The sequence below is a fragment of the Heterocephalus glaber genome, unplaced genomic scaffold, assembly GCF_053883595.1.
Source record: "Heterocephalus glaber isolate CG9 unplaced genomic scaffold, H.glaber_assembly_v1.0 deba00001571, whole genome shotgun sequence".
Taxonomy (NCBI): domain Eukaryota; kingdom Metazoa; phylum Chordata; class Mammalia; order Rodentia; family Bathyergidae; genus Heterocephalus; species Heterocephalus glaber.
In genome coordinates, this window is record NW_028258356.1 from 7,411,711 (window position 1) to 7,427,672 (window position 15,962).

At 40.8% G+C, this 15,962-nt stretch overlaps 1 pseudogene; it reads left to right on the forward strand.

Moving 5' to 3' along the window:
• Positions 1-182: 182 nt before the first annotated feature.
• Positions 183-6,151, forward strand: LOC101708513 (chromodomain Y-like protein; annotated as a pseudogene).
• The last annotated feature ends 9,811 nt before the right edge of the window (positions 6,152-15,962 follow it).

Genomic DNA, 15,962 nt, shown 5'->3' on the forward strand with positions numbered 1-15,962 from the left:
TGGGAGACAAAAGATGAAGGAATTTATATCACCCTATAATCTATCATAAAGCCTTGATTCCAAAGTGAATGAAAGCCTTACAAACTATGGGGTACTTAGTTTAAAACATTTCTCCTCCTCCTCATACATTTCTTAGATGGTAGTCTTTAAGAACTATTTTTCTTTCATGCTTGTGTGTGTTGAAGAAGGGGGAATGACAGTAACACAGACGGTCCCTGACTTATGATGATTTGATTTACAATTTTTCAACCTTACCATGGTGTGAGAAAGGAATATGCACTCAGTAGAAACCATACTTCAAATTTTAAATTTTAATCTTTTTTGGGGGTTAGCAATATGCTGTACAGTACTTGGTCGCAATGTTGGGCAGCAGTAGCAAGCTTCACTCCCAGTCAGCCACACGATCTCTAGGTGAAGTAACTGATACTCTACAACGTGCTTTATTGCTAAGCTAACACAAATATTTAGTAGGTTATGTTTATTAAATGCATTTTTGGGTTACATTATTTTCAACTAAGGAACAGTGTATCGGGACATGTGTAACTCCAGGCTGGCAATTTAGCAAGACCTGGTCTCAGAATTAAAAATAAAAAGGGCTGAAGATGTAGCTCATTGCAAAGACCCTGGGTTCAATAACTAGCACTACAGAGGAAAAAAAAATAGACATTGGGCTATATTTGGCCTGTTGTCTATATTGTACACAGGTCTGCAGATCTGTCTGGACTAGGATTATCCAATAGAAATTTAATGTGAACCACAAATTCAATTTTAAATTTGCCAGGCTAGGGGCCAGGGATTTAGCTCAGTGGTTCTGATGCCTGCCTCTCAAGCGCAAGGTCCCAAGTTCAATCCCTAGTACCAAAAAAAAAAAAAAAATTAAATTTACCAGGCTGGACCTGAACTTTCAGTCTCCCTGCTTGAACCTCCCAGAGTGGTGGGACTACAGGTGTGTACCACGATGGAAAGCTCTGGTGTTTATTTTTGTAAACAAAGTCTTGTTGGAACACAGCAACATACATTTGTTTGGACACTGTTTATGGCTTTATTCTGTTTTCCTATCATTCAACAATGGCAGAGATGAATTGCTGCAAAAGAGACAGTTTGGCTGCAAACCCTAAACTATTTATTATGCTGCCCTTTACAGAATAAATTTGCAGCCCCTAGGTTTAGCCTAGGAGAATGGTTATGTGTAACATACATTTAAATTTATTTTTCAAGTCCTATAATTCCTTTTAATAATGTCCACTATAGGTAAACCTTGAAACAACTATACTGGTTAAAAAGTGGACACATCTGGTTTTTAATCCTGGCTCTGCTACTTCCTAGCAATTCTGTTCAAGAATTGGGAAGATGAAATTTTATACCTAAGTGTCTAACACAGTGCTCAATGCCCTACCAAGAGTTCAGAAACTTATTAGTTTCCTTTCAAAAACAAAGTATAGGTACATTTGAGACAAAGAAATAGAAACCATCTTAATTGTGTGTGTGTGTGTGTGTGTGTGTGTGTGTGTGTGTGTGTGTTTTGGAAGGTGTTTCAACATCAATACTTTGTTTAACATCAATACTTTATTTCTAGGGTGTCCTAACAGTGTTTTGCCACTGACCCCCTCAGCGCCAACCTGGCCTAGCCTGGCCTGGCCAGAACAAAGGGAAGGGAGAAGGTGTGTTGCAGGCTGCAGGAGGGCCTCCAAGGCTTCCCTGCTGCTTCAGAGACCCCAGCAAGCCAGGCAAGCAGGGAGCCTGTTCCATTAGAGTAACCCCACTCACTCCCTGCAGCCAGCTCAACAGCTGTCTGCTCCTCTTGCCAGGTTCCAGACCAAACAAAGCATCCTAGGCTGGCCAGGAACACCACGCAGGGCAACTACCATAGCAGTCCTGCACCCTGGAGCGATGAGTGGGCTGTTGTGGGTCTTTTAGCCCTTCTCTTACTTTTGTAGAGAAGTTTTTGATCCCTTAGAAGAAGCCAGTTTGAGGTGAGGAGAGAAACACAGCTTGCTCTAGCTTTTGGGATTCATGAAAGAAAAATGGACACAGTTAACTTTCTTCAAAAAGAGTACAAAACTTTAGCATCATCTTTAAAAGAGATCTGCCTGGAGGAGGAATCTGCAGAAGCATAGAGTTGGGAGGTGGCATCAGAGAAGGTGGCCAGGGACAGATCCAAACTTAAAGGGCAGGTGCTCTTTCTAATGAAAAAGCTCAAAAAAGAGAAAGAGAGAGAGAGAAACAGAGAGAGAGAGAGAGAGAGAGAGAGAGAGAGAGAGAGAGAGAGAGAGAGAGAGAAGGAAGGAAGGAAAAAGAAAGAAAGAAAGAAAGAAAGAAAGAAAGAAAGAAAGAAAGAAAGAAAGAAAAAGAGAAAAGAGCTCAAAGAAGAAAAGTGGAAACGTTCCAATGTCAGGAACCAGGGATGATTGATATTTCTAAAAGGATACAGTCCCCGATACAGGAATTAAAATCTTCATGTCACAAGTACCCAAAGTCATCCTGTTTCATGTCAGCAAAACACAACTTGAGGAAGCAGTAACAGATGCTTTGAATGAAAATTCTGAACTCCAGGAAAGTCAGAAACAGCTTTTACAGGAAGCTGCAGAATGGAAAGAACAAGCGAGCAAATTTATCCAACTTGAAAGGACACTCCAAGACTCCAAGGGATAAACAGAAAAACTTCTTCCGGATAAAGAAAGGAAAGCACCTCAGGTCTCTGTCTGAATGCTCACTCAAGACAAAAAACTGGGCCCTGTTGCTTGGAGAACACATAACACATGGTGGTAACTTGCAATAGGAAACAAAGGGTCAATCAGAAAATGGTCCTCACTTAGATGGCCAAAAGGAGGTTTGGAGAAACTGGTCTATGGTGCTTTAAATGTTAAACATTTTTTTAAAAACCTTGAAAGGAGAAAGGAACCAACTTTATACTCATTTCTCCAAAGCAGAGAAAATCAAGGAAGAATTGACAGAGTCTATTCAAACTCTCCAGATTCAGTAAGCATCTTGGCACTGACCAAATACTTAGCCTCAAAGGGAGTGCCAGAAGCTTCAGCAGAAACTCAAAGTGAGGACTGGAGTGTACCAAGAAAAGGTACTGAGACTCCACAGGAAACTAACACTAGAGGCAAAATCCCAGTTAGAACCAGAGGAGAAGCTTTCCACCGTGGAGGAGACAAGCAGCCATGTCACTCTAGACCTGGAGAACTTTGGCTCCAGAGGGAGAAAAGCCCATTTAGAGGCTCCCAGAATCTTCCTCCTCTGACCAGAATATTCCAGAGGTGACTCCAGCTATCAGTGGTTAAGTGAGCCTCACAGACCCCTCTGATTCTGGCTTCCTGTCATGGCCACTGGAACAGGAGAGGAGGAGGAGGGGGAGGAGGATCTCTCCACTGCATCCCAGTGTGGCTCCTCCTCTGGTGTGGTAGAAAGGCCATGATGATGAAGACAATGTGTGGGACTAAAGCAGCACCTGGTGAACTGCAAGGAGTACATCCATGATTTCAACAGACACCACCCCGAGAAGCAGAAAGAGAGCGCCCTGATCTGAACAAATAGGAGCTCTCCCAACAATACCAGAAAGCAGGTGATCACCAAAGACCATGAGTACAAAAACAGTCCATCGCTTGCCCCCAGCCAGAAGTTCAGGAAAAATACAGCCCTATCCCTGTTTAGCCAGAAAAACATGGACCTTGCAAAGTCAGGCATCAGGACCCTTGTGCCTAAGAGCCCCATTAAGAGCAGAACTGAAGTAGATGGCTTTCTGAGCAAGAGCCACAAAGTTGAACAGGGTCCTGAGAACACAGTGGTGCCAGAAGTGGCAGCAGAGAAGCCCATGGGAACTTTATAAAGCCTTGGTACAGAGGGAGCCTGGCTGGGGCGCAGTCCCCAAATACACCCCCCCACCCCCCAGCATCTCAGGTTCCAAACCCTGTAACTGCAGCCATGGCCATGGGCTTGACTGTTCACAGGAACAGTAAAAATCCATCTCCATCCATAAATGTGCTAACGTCCAATGGAACACTGTTACAAAGAGACAGCTGCAGAAAGGAAATTTATTGATGATGAAAAAGTACAGCCTTTTGATAAGCAGTTGTGTTTCAGTGTGAGGCAGGGAAGATCTACAGATACAGAGATATATCATCATCAGGAAGCAAGGTGACTTCACTCACATCTTGTGATACACAAAATCATCAGAAAATAACTCACTAAATGCAGAGGTGATGAAAGAAGTTGGAGTGCTCTAAAAATGGTGGCTGCTGCTGACAGTAAGCTGGTGCTGTTCAGCAAAGGCAGCAGTGTCTTCTACTGTGGTTTTGACATTATTTATTTTATATAAATAATATATTTTTATTAATAATATATTTTATATAAATAATATTTTTTTGTTTTCAGATGCCCAAAAAAGAGAACACCCTGAAATCCCCAAGGCTATCAAAAACTTTTTGAATAATTTCATTCAGTTTAAGAAGCCTATTATTGTAGAAGTAAATGGCTCAACCATTGGACTAGGTGAATCCATATTGCCCACTTGTGATGTGGTTTGGGCTAATGAAAAGGCTTGCTTTCAAGGCCCCTATACTGCCTTCAGATGGAGTCCAGATGGCTGTTCTACCACTATGTTTCCCAAGATTATGGGATGGGCATCTGCAAATGAAATGTTTCTCAGTGGGTGTAATCTCACCATGCTGGATGCATGCAGCAAAGGTCTGATTTCCCAGGTGTTTTTGCTGGGGACCTGCACCCAGGAAATCATGGTTTGCATCAAGGAACTCACCTCAGGTACTCCAGTTGTGGGGAGGAGTCCCAGGCACTCATGCACTGTAACAAGAAGCTAGAGCTGAGGGCCAGGGATTTAGCTCAGTGGTTCCACCGCCTGCCTTGCAAGTGCAAGGACCCGAGTTCGATCCCCAGTACCAAAAAAAAAGAAGCTAGAGCTGAAACAGGCCAACGAGAAAGAGGGTGAGGTGCTCAAGAAGTTCTGGGGCTTGCCCCAGGGCCTTGACTCCATGTTAAAGTACTTGCAAAAGAAAACTAATGAGTTTTGACTGCCAGGGCACACGTGGATGACACTAGAACTGGTTTGAGTGAGTTATCAGTGGCTCACAGTTGCAACAGTCCATCCTCACAGCCTGAAACACATTCACTGTACCTCATGCTTGGAAGCAGGACTTCTAGGAAAAAAATTCTTTTTTTTTTGTACTGGGGATCGAACTCAGGTCCTTGCGCTTATGCAGCAGGTGGTGAAACCACTGAGCTAAATCCCTGGCTAGGAAAAATATTTCTGATGAAGTCTCCACAGCACTTAGGATTCATACTGAGATATCAGTGCATTCTCCTTTATTTAATATGTCCTGTTCTTTCCCAGTTAATATCAAGAAACCATGGTCTCTCTAGAGGAAAGCCTATAATCCCAGCACTAGGAGACTGTGTCAGGCAAATGGTGAGTTTAAGTCCAGCCTGAGCTGCATAAAGAGACCCTCTTGAAAGACTTGTTTCCACAATTCTCTTGGTTCAGTGGCATCTGATTGCCCAATAAGAAGCCTATAAGAATTTATACCAAGGTATTTTCCCTAGCAAATTTCAGGAAAACTGTCTCCCTTTGTAGCTCAGCTGTATGGAAGTTTTTAACAAGAGTAGGAATTTTGGAGGGAACTAGAAAAGTAGTAAGGAAGAGTTTTGTGGGGGTTTTTTGGTACCAGGGATCAAGTTTAGGACCTTGCGCTTACGAGGCAGGTGCAGTGCCACTGAGCTAAATCCCCAGCCTGAGATTATTTTTTCTAAATAATACTCTTAAATCTTGTCTGACTTAATAATAATAGGTGAAGCTGTGTAATAATAAATTATTCCTCTGCCATTGTTTGATGTTTTGATTCTGTCTTTCTGCCTTGCTGCCTGAGACACCAGGATCTGCAGAATGGACATTAGGACAAGGACTACCCCTACATGAAAATGAAATATTACTTTAGCTTTCCCAAAAGATTCCAAGTTTTTGTAATCCTCTTTATCTCCTCAACTGGTCTACTGTGGGAGGATCTTTCATTTCTAATGGATCTGAAACCAGCTCCCTTAGCTCAACCCCAATAGAATTATTATAAGAGTCACACAATTATAACTGACTCCAGAAGGTCACTACTGCAAAACATCTATCTAAGAAGAAGGAAAGGAGTTCAAGATACTTATTTTATTGGGTATTTTTCTGTGGTTCTTTTTCTGCTACTTAAACATGATTTATTTCCCACTTTTAGTTAAATGATTCAGATCTCTCTTCCCAGAGGCTTGGACCATTGCTATTGCCTGTGTAGGGTACGTGCGTGTGTGTGTGTATGTGTGTGTGTGTGTGTGTGTTTATCCACTGCTGCTAGCAGGCATAGTTTGTTTCAACTTTTTTTCTAGGCATCAAATATAGAGTCCTCTATCCTAAGTAGTGAGAGAGTACTCAGCTTGGTACTCTTCTGATATTGAGAACTGTAAAATTAATGATCAATAAGTTAGTTCTACATTTCACAGCAACCCTCCTGTGTCTCTTACCTGATAATATTCTTTCCACCCAAAGTTACCCTAGTAACATGCCTTATTTTTGAAATGAGAGACTATTTTCAGATGTTAGAATGAAATTACTTATGTCATGACATTTGCAAGAGGATTAAAAACAAGGACAAATTTCTATTGGTGATTGGACAAATTACTTCCTTCAACTCTAGTACCTTAAAGTGATCTTAGTATTTGGTAAGGTTCTAGGAACCATCACAGAGCAGAAGCCAGAAATTTTAATCATTCTAGAACAGTACTATCCAGTAAAACCTTCTGCAATGATGGAAGTGTCCTTTATTCAATATGGCCATCCACTAGCCATATGTGGTTCTAAACTTAAAATGCAGTTAGTATGACTAGAAAGCTGACATTTTAATGTTACAGCCCAGTGTTATAGCTCTGTGTTATGGCCAAGTGTTACGGCTATCTGAAGGTCTCTGGTGGCAAAGAAGTTGAGTGTACTCAGAGAGATGGAGAGATTCTTTATTATACCAGTAGACTCAGAGGAGTTTGTACTCTGAAGTCTGAGCCAGGAAAGGCAATGCAAGCAGCCTTATATAGAAATCTTTGGGGTAGAAGGATAGGCTCACCTACTGGGTGAGCATGCTCATTGTGGTGGATAGGCAGAGTTAACAGAACATTCTTGCAACCTTAGTGCAGACATCATGCAGCACAAATAGTTACATTGCTTCAACGGATATTTTGATACATTGGGCAGGAACATCATGCAGTATAAATAGTTACATTACTTGAACAAAACATCTTATGGCAAAAACATGGCAGGGGGACGTTGGCAACAGACAAAGGCCTGCCCTGTTGTACATTATTTCTAACCTTTTTTTATGCCAGTGGGCTCAGAGGAGTTCGTACTCAGAAGTCTGAGTGCTTCACAGAAATGGGAGCCTCCTTATATAGGGATCTAGGAGTAGGTGAGTATGCTCACTGAAGCAGAGATGTGGAGTTACAGAGCATTCCTGAAAGGCATAGCAGGTGAGCATGCTCAAAGAAGTAGAGGGGCAGAGATAAGAGAATATTCCAATAAAGGGCGGAACTCACAGAACATTCTTGAGAGGTCACACAGTTCAGTTACAAAACATTTTGATACATTGGGCAGGAGCACTGCAGCACAAATTTACATTTCTGGAACAAAACATTTGTGGAAAAAAACATGGAGGCAAGGCAAGGGCAAGGCAAGGGCCTGTCTTATTGTGTGTGATTGCTCTATCACTAGGAAACCTGGTTAAAAAAAAAAAAGAGTATTCTATTCCTTTCATAAGATTGCTGTTTTGGTTTGAAGGTGTTTCCGTTAAAATTTTTATGTTGGAAGTACCCAAATTCATGTATTTTTAGAGGTGGAGCTTTGGGGAGACAATTAAAATTAAAATGAGGCCATCAGGATGAGGCATTAGCGACTTTGAACAAAGACAAAGAGACACTTGAACTAGCATGCTTGCCCTATCTTACCATGTGATACCCTCCACCATGCAGCAACAAGGCCCTCACTGGATGCCAAGCAGATGCTGGAGCCATGTTCTTGGACTTCCCAGACTTGAGAACCATGAGCCAAACAAGCTTCTTTCCTCTATAAACAACTTGGTCTCAGGAATTCTGTTATGGTGCAAGAGAAGAGACTAAATCAGTTGCCTTCACTACCCTTGCCTTGGTTTGTTCTCTATAATTTAAGAGAAGCTGAGTGTGCAAATATATCTTCATTGGTACTTTTCCCCAATGTTTCTCTCATGCTCAGAAGTGACAAGAAGATCCTGTAAAAATGGAAACAGTTCTGAGGTGTGGTATCTAAGGACCCTTCTACCAAGTAATCAAGAACCCCATGCCTGCCTTTCACCACCAGGCCCATCTACCTGAAATATCACAAGAAATGCATTTGATTTATGAATTGTCTTCCTTGAAAATCAAAGCATCTTTGGAAAATGAAAAATACCTATATGTTTTATTGTTGCTTCTCCTGAAGAAGTAGAGAAGAGAGAGGGAAGGGTTGAATAGAGGAATAAATAGGCTGAGCAATAAAACTGGATCCCAAACTATGAAAAGACTTAACACATTTTTTTATGATCTACCTATCTTGAGTTAGAAAATAAGTGATGTCCTTAGACCAGTGATGACAAACCTCTTGGAGATTGAGTGCCCAAACTGCAACTTAAAGCCCACTTATTTATCACAAAGTGCCAACAATGCAATTAAACCTGAACACTGAGGTTTTAGTTTAGAAAAAACAACTGTTATCCAATGGTCAGCTGATGGGGCAACTTGGCTGGCATGCTGACAGAGAGGCCTCTGTGTGCCAGCTGCAGGACTTGTTCGCCACCACTGTATTAGACCCATGGTGATTACAGATAGAAGTTCTTTAGGCACATATGGCCACTGATACACTGAGAAGTGGGGACAATTAGGAATCTTATAGACAGAGCATGTTTTTGGTTTTGTAATGGTCACTGAGTCAAGATCACAGAAATACGGTAAAGGTTGTGCCTTACAAACTGGTAATATCAGTGTCTTCTACGAAACAGTCAGAAAGTCCAATAAATAATCACTGATAAAATTGGATAAGAGGGGCTAGGTTCAGTATCAGAGGACTTACTCAGTATTCATGAGATCCTGGGTTTGATCCCCAACATTACAAAACAAACAAACTGAAGGAGTGTTTGATGCCTAGAAATGTTTACCAATGAGTGCTCCTGTAATCTAATACTAACTGAGAGAAATGTGTTTATAAGGCTACTAGAAGCAAAAGGACCAATTGTCAAAAGCAAAAGATCTCTTTTTAAAAACTCTTCCATTAATTAGACTTTGAGTTCTCTGAGCAAAAAAATTTCCAGTCATTGTTTTGAAAGCATAACCTGAATTGGTTGCTGCTTCTCTTATGAAGTTGATAAGTAGCTCTTCGTATACAAAGCCACAAGCTCCCACATTAAAGAACATTTTCTTTGCCATTTGAATATTGTCCATCAGAACAACTTCTCAGCTAACTCTCTTCTGTTTCTGAAGTGCTCACTTTATCCCATCATTCCTAATGCACTTGTTCACATTTGGTCTTGGCTCATGTCTGAATCATAGACTGTTTTTGTAGGGGCCGGGGATGTAGCTCAGCAGTACAGTGCCTGCCTGGCAAGTGCAAGGCCCTGAGTTCAATTGCCAGTACCAAAAAAAAAAAAGTTTTTCTCTTACTTCTGGGCAACTCCCCTGGTCCTACTTTTCAACCTGGTTTTAAAAATCATCTCAAAAATGTTAAATTTTGAAAAGAGCAACAATCTAGGCAAAAAATAAATAAATAAAACATTCAGGGAGCCTTAAATATGAATGGTAGATTCTGTTCTTTTATAGTAATCAAGATGTTGGCCTCAGCTCAAACAATAAGGATAAAATTTACTGATTATAACTGATGTTTAATGTCTGTCTTCCAGTCTCCTGAAACATTCCTTCCTTATTCCTAGCCTAACACTATGAGCCCTGTTCCTTCCAGAATTATGGTCTTGTTCTCTTCACTTCCTGCCTTTATTTTCCTTTGCAAAGAATGATTTTATTTAACATTAACCCAGGAGAAAAAAGAAATGATGCCATGCAAAGCCTAAGAAACCGGGAAACTTGCCTGTCATGAGTTGCAGGACCCAATGGAATACCATGTACCCAATCTTTCAAAAGAACACCTGCATTTGTAACAGGATTAAAGGCCTGCATATCCAAACACAGCAGGCCATAACTAGTGGAGTCAACATTTAACAATATATATTCCAAAGCAAATTCATCACAGCTATAAAGAATTGTTTCTCACAGATTCTGAATGGCACCAGGGAGAAATAATGACTGTCCACAGAACAAAAGCCCAATGCACCACTAAACCACTTGCACTGGTGGCCACTGGTTTGGTTTACGACATAGTTAATTCAACTGTAGCAATTACTTTCAACATTAAAGGCAGTGGGAATGAATAGATCAATCATGCTCCAGTCCAATATTCTAGCCACAAAACTAAAAATAAATAAATGTCACAGTGGAGAGCTTTAGAAGAGAAATGTTATCTGCTAAAAAAGGATACATTAGCCCTTTGTGTTTTTCCAAAGTCATTACTGAGTGACTAGGACAATTCACATGTCTCAGAACTGAACTATTTTGATCCATCAGCAGAACTTGGGTTTAGTACTTTTTCTTAGAAGGGGAGGATAGAAAGCATCCAATTTTGTAGTTTCTCAAAGTGTACATGATTATCTTCATAAAAAGATGATTATTACATTCCTGGAGGTGGGGTGGGGGGTATTCCATGAGGGGCCAATTTTGGAGACATATGGCATTCAAAATTACTTGATAAGCAGCCTTCAGTTTTTAGATAAAAAGATTGGGACAGGGTAGGAAATGGGAGTTGACCACCAGAGACAGAAAGAATAGGCTATTAAAAATCTCAATGGGGACCAAGGATTTAGCTCAGTGGTTCTGCCACCTGCCTCCGAAAGCACAAGGTCCCAAATCTGATCCCTGGTACTAAAAAAAAAACTCAATGGTGAGGGGGGAATGGGATAAAATAAAATAAAAATTTATTTAAAAAGAACTCAATAGGGTAGAAACTGCCTCAGGATAGCTAGAAGACAAGCATTTTGCACATGGAGATATTTATAGTTACTTTCTACTTATAATCATTGATACTAGATTTCCATTTATAGTACTGACAAACTTTTCTTTTTAAATAAACATATCAAGTTTAAAAAGTGAATTTATTTAGTGTAAAATGCTTATTAATGCGATATTCAGATATAACAATGTGTTCAAGCTAGCATATGGATGGTTGGCATTTAGGAACTGTTGGTCCAGAGAAGTGCTTTTAGTCTTAGGCCCACTCTGCTCCTGCCCTGGAACCATGGATGATTTACCCACTTACTTTCCCTTAGCCTCATGACCTTCAACTACAAAATGTTTTCATGAGAAACACCAACCTCTAAGAGCACTTGTGATGAATAAATGATAGGCATTCTGTTAATAGCTAGTACCTTTCTTTCCCTTAGTGAAAAAGCAGTGTAGAAAGGAGCAAAACTCTTCCCTCATGGAATCCTCTTGCCCCGCTAGCCAAGTAAGTATAGATGGGGATTGTTCAAATTACAAGGTAATTTTATGTGAAAACCAACAGAGGCTATAGTTGTAGCCAAGCATAACACATGTGCGTGTATATATGTATATTTGTGCGGCAATAAATGCAGACACACACATATACACATCCCCACACCAGGGTAAAGTTTCAGAAGGACATTTTTAAGGAAAAACTAATTTTTGAGATAGAAGGACAGTTACTGTGCCATCAATTTTCCTTTCTCTCTCCCTTTTTCCCTTCCTTTCTTCATTTTTTGCTAAATATAAAATCACACTAGGGGGGCCGAGGATTTAGCTCAGTGGTGAAACATCTGTGTCTTTGTTGTAGGAGTATAAATGAGTTCAGTCCTCTGGAGGGTTTTTTTTTTTTCTATTTTGTTTTTTGAGAAGAGTCTCGATATGTAGTTCAGCCTGGAGCCTGGCCTTAAACTCAGTATGTAGCCCAGGTGGGCCTAGCACTCATGGCAATCCTCATGCCTCAACCTCCCAAGTGCTGGGATCAGTGGTGTGAGCCACCATGCCCAGCTTCTCAAGGGTATTTTGAAGTGCTGTTAAAAACCTAAAGCCAGGCACAGTGGCACACGGCTGTAGTCTTAGCTACTCTGGGGGCTGAGGCTGGAGGATTGCAAGTTTGAGCTCAGTCTGAGAAAGAACCCAGTGAAACCCTGGCCCAAAATAAAAATAAAAAAGGGCTGAGGATGTAGTTCAGTGTAAGAGTGTCCCTGAGTTTAATCCCCATTACAAAGAGGAAAAAATCAAAACAAAACCTAAAAACTATGCATTTTTTGACCCTGAAATATCCTTTCTGAGACTTTATTATTATTATTATTATTATATATATATTTTGGTACCAGAGATCGAACTCAGGACCTTGCACTTATGTGGCAGGCGCCAGAACCACTGAGCTAAATCCCCGGCCCTTCTGAGACTTTATTCTAAGAAAATAATAATAGCTATGCTCAAAACTGTATCAGGAGGGTCAGGAATTTAGCTCAGTGGTTCCGCCGCCTGCCTTGCAAGTGCAAGGTCCCGAGTTTGATCCCCAGTACCAAAAAAAAAAAACTGTATCACGAAGGATGTTTATGATATCATAATTTATAATACCATACTACAAAACAGCCTAAGTGACAAATGTCCAACAACAAGGAAGATACTAAACTCAAATATGATAGAGCCATAAGATACAAATGTGTACTGTTCAATCATTTAAAATGATTCTGCCTCAGGCCGCGGATTTAGCTCAGTGGTTCTGTTGCCTGCCTCGAAAACTCAAGGTCCCGAGTTCGATCCCCAGTACCAAAAAATAAAATAAAATAAAATGATTCTGCCTAAAGAGAAGCTAGTGGTCTTAAATAGAAGGAAAGAAAGCATTTTATAGGGTGATAATCCCAGAAGCACAATGGCAATGTATTTCAGGCACATCTACACGCAAGCCTTGCCAGCCTGACTACAAAACAGTTCACACTTGCTGTTACCCTAATGCAGCCATCTGAGCTCTTCTCCAACCATCTGCTCTCCCTTCCCATGCCCCTGCCCACCTGACCCAGCAGAAACCAGCCCTTTTTATTTTATTTTTTATTTTGGTACCGGGGATCGAACTCAGGTCTTTGCGCTTGCGCAGCAAGCGGCGAAACCACTGAGCTAAATCCCCAGCCCGTTAGCCCCTTTTAGAGTATCCCTGAAATGTTTCTGGGAGTTCTCAAGGTGGGTGCATTGGGCTATTGGTTGTGGACACAGCATAGCACCTGCTTTTTCTTACTCTGCTTCTCTCCAACCTGATGGAAGCAGAAGCCTCACCATTGGCCTTTCTGACACAGTGGTGAGAAAGCAACGGTCAGTTACAGTCTGGTGTGAGCTCCAATTGTCTGGAAAACCAAAAGGTAAGAAGGCCAAGCTAGGAGCTCTGTGCTGGTCATGCAGGCCTCTGAGAAGGGCTGCTTTCCATACAGAACACTGTGTGGGTGGTAATCTTCCCTTTAACTCCTACCACATTTTCCACTGGGAAGCAAAGTAGTTCTCTTTAGGCCAAGTCCCGGTGCTCAATGAGGGCTAATTGCATCACTTCTTGACCCTCAGATATTGCCCAGAACCTCATCAATGGTCATGGAATCATTGGTCATGGTATTTGGCTTTCTCACGCTTTTTTTTTTAATCCTCAAAACTTAAATCCAGAAGGGGACCGATGTTATACTGTCTCTTTTCATTGTCTTCCTGGCCCCTCTGTAAAACAAACAAACATCCCAACTCCCCTACCACCAAAGAAACCTAAACCGTCCAGAAGCAATTCTAGTGCCAGTAGCAGCCTTTTCTTCTGACTCCTCCCCACATCTCCCTACTTGCCTCCAGTTTTTTAAATTCCTAGAAGTGCCAGCCCTCAGGCACCTCCTGTGGGGGCCTCGAGGTCTCTGTAAAAGTCACCCTGGGATCATTTCATTTTCACTGATTTCAAAACATAAACTTGCTTGAATCAGTGAAATTATTTTTCTTCCTTCAACTTGTGTACCTCAATGCAGTTTTAAAGTCAACTTCTGGGAAAGGCTGTTTTCAATGATCATGATGATATCTATCCACAATTTGTTTATAAAAGACTTTTTTCCCAATCATGAGTCTATGGAAAAATAAGATGATATTGCCAAAAGCTGTATTTTCTTTCACCCCATTCCTGGGATCACTATTTCTACTCTAATACGCATGTACTAATACTAGATGGCAATTCAGAAGAACATGATTTTAATCATACATAATCTGGAATTAATGAAATGACCTTGACCCATCATTTTATTTCCTTTGGAAAGTATGCATTGATAAAACATGCAATTTTTTTTTGTACTGGGGATTGAACCCGCGGCCTCTGTATTGAGTTACAACCCCAGATGTGTGTGTTTCTTTTTTTTGAAACAGGGTCTCACTAAGGTTGCTAAGTTAACCAGGTTGGGTTCAACCTTGAGGCCCTCCTGCCTCAGCCTCTAAGAATACTGGGATTACTGGTGTGCATTACCATGCCTAGTTGAGAAAACATTTTTGGAGAATAATTTACCATTATTATCCATCGAAGTGCTAATAGAATGGACCCTTGAGTTATGACAGGCCTGACATATGAACAATTTGGGTTATGACTGGAATTTTAGTTTTAACTTATAACCAAAGTCTTGAGTTATGACCCAAATGCCAGCTGCTTATGCTTCCAGATGGTCTCAGACACAGATTTAACCCTGAAAGGGTTCTAGAAGGAACATTACAGCATCCTTTCCTGTGTGAGGTTAATTGAGAAATCCTGGGCCAATGTCTCTCTAAGGACCCTGAGATCCGCCTGAAAGAAAGTGTGGCCTAAAATTATACAGCAGAGAGACTTTGAAGGCAACTGACCAACTTGAGTTACAACCAGACCTTAGGAACAAATAGAGTTTGTAAGTCAAGGGTCCACTGTAGCAATAGCTTCAGAGATGCAATTTTCATTTATGTTATTTTCTTATTTTTACTGTTTTAGTAAAATAATGCAAGCTGTTTCTAGAAAATATGGAAAGGAAAAAGAAATTTATCCCAAACTCAGGTCGGGTGAGATTAAAGTCTTTTGAAATGCCATCTAATAATTCAATGTGGATATATGTATGATTATAAATGTGGATATATGTATGATTATAAAGTTAATCATTACTTAACATGTGTGATTAGATTTGCTGTTATAAAGTGTTCCTGTACATACAACTCACTTTTTGAGATGCTGCCTAAACTCAGTTCTACTCATGTGGCAATGGCTTCACCCATTTTTTCCTCTTTCTCTGTGGCAACTTTTCCTTTGAAGTCCAAACCAAGTGCATCTCACCCATAAAACCAGCTTCCTGATGACTCTCTCTTCTGTACCTCACTCTGCAGATGTCCCACTCAGATGATACCACACACACTTTCCACCATCTTCCCTGCCTGCTGGGCCTCCCCCTTATCGGAGAGCTGCTCTTGGGCCCCACTGGTGCCTCCCATTTCTTTGCAGACTCTAGGATGACTCAGTATAGCAGCCACTCAAATGGTGTGTGAAGATGCAATAAAATGATCTCAGTTCTACTATTTTGTATTAATGCTACACATTGCATTTTAAAGTGGATGCTTATTATATAAGATTTTCTGTATTGTGGATTCAACATGGCTTCATAAAGGGATGAAACAAGAGCTGGCCAGATGGTGGTCTTTTAGAGCTTAAAATTCTAACATTAAGTAATTTCCTTCTTAACATTCTTCTGGGGAAGTACATTTCCCAAAGTAATTTGTCATCTCTGAGGATAATTCCCTTTTCCTCTCTCTAAAAATGGCACAATGAGTGTAAGACATGCGGATGTTGGAACTTCAGAGGGGTAAAT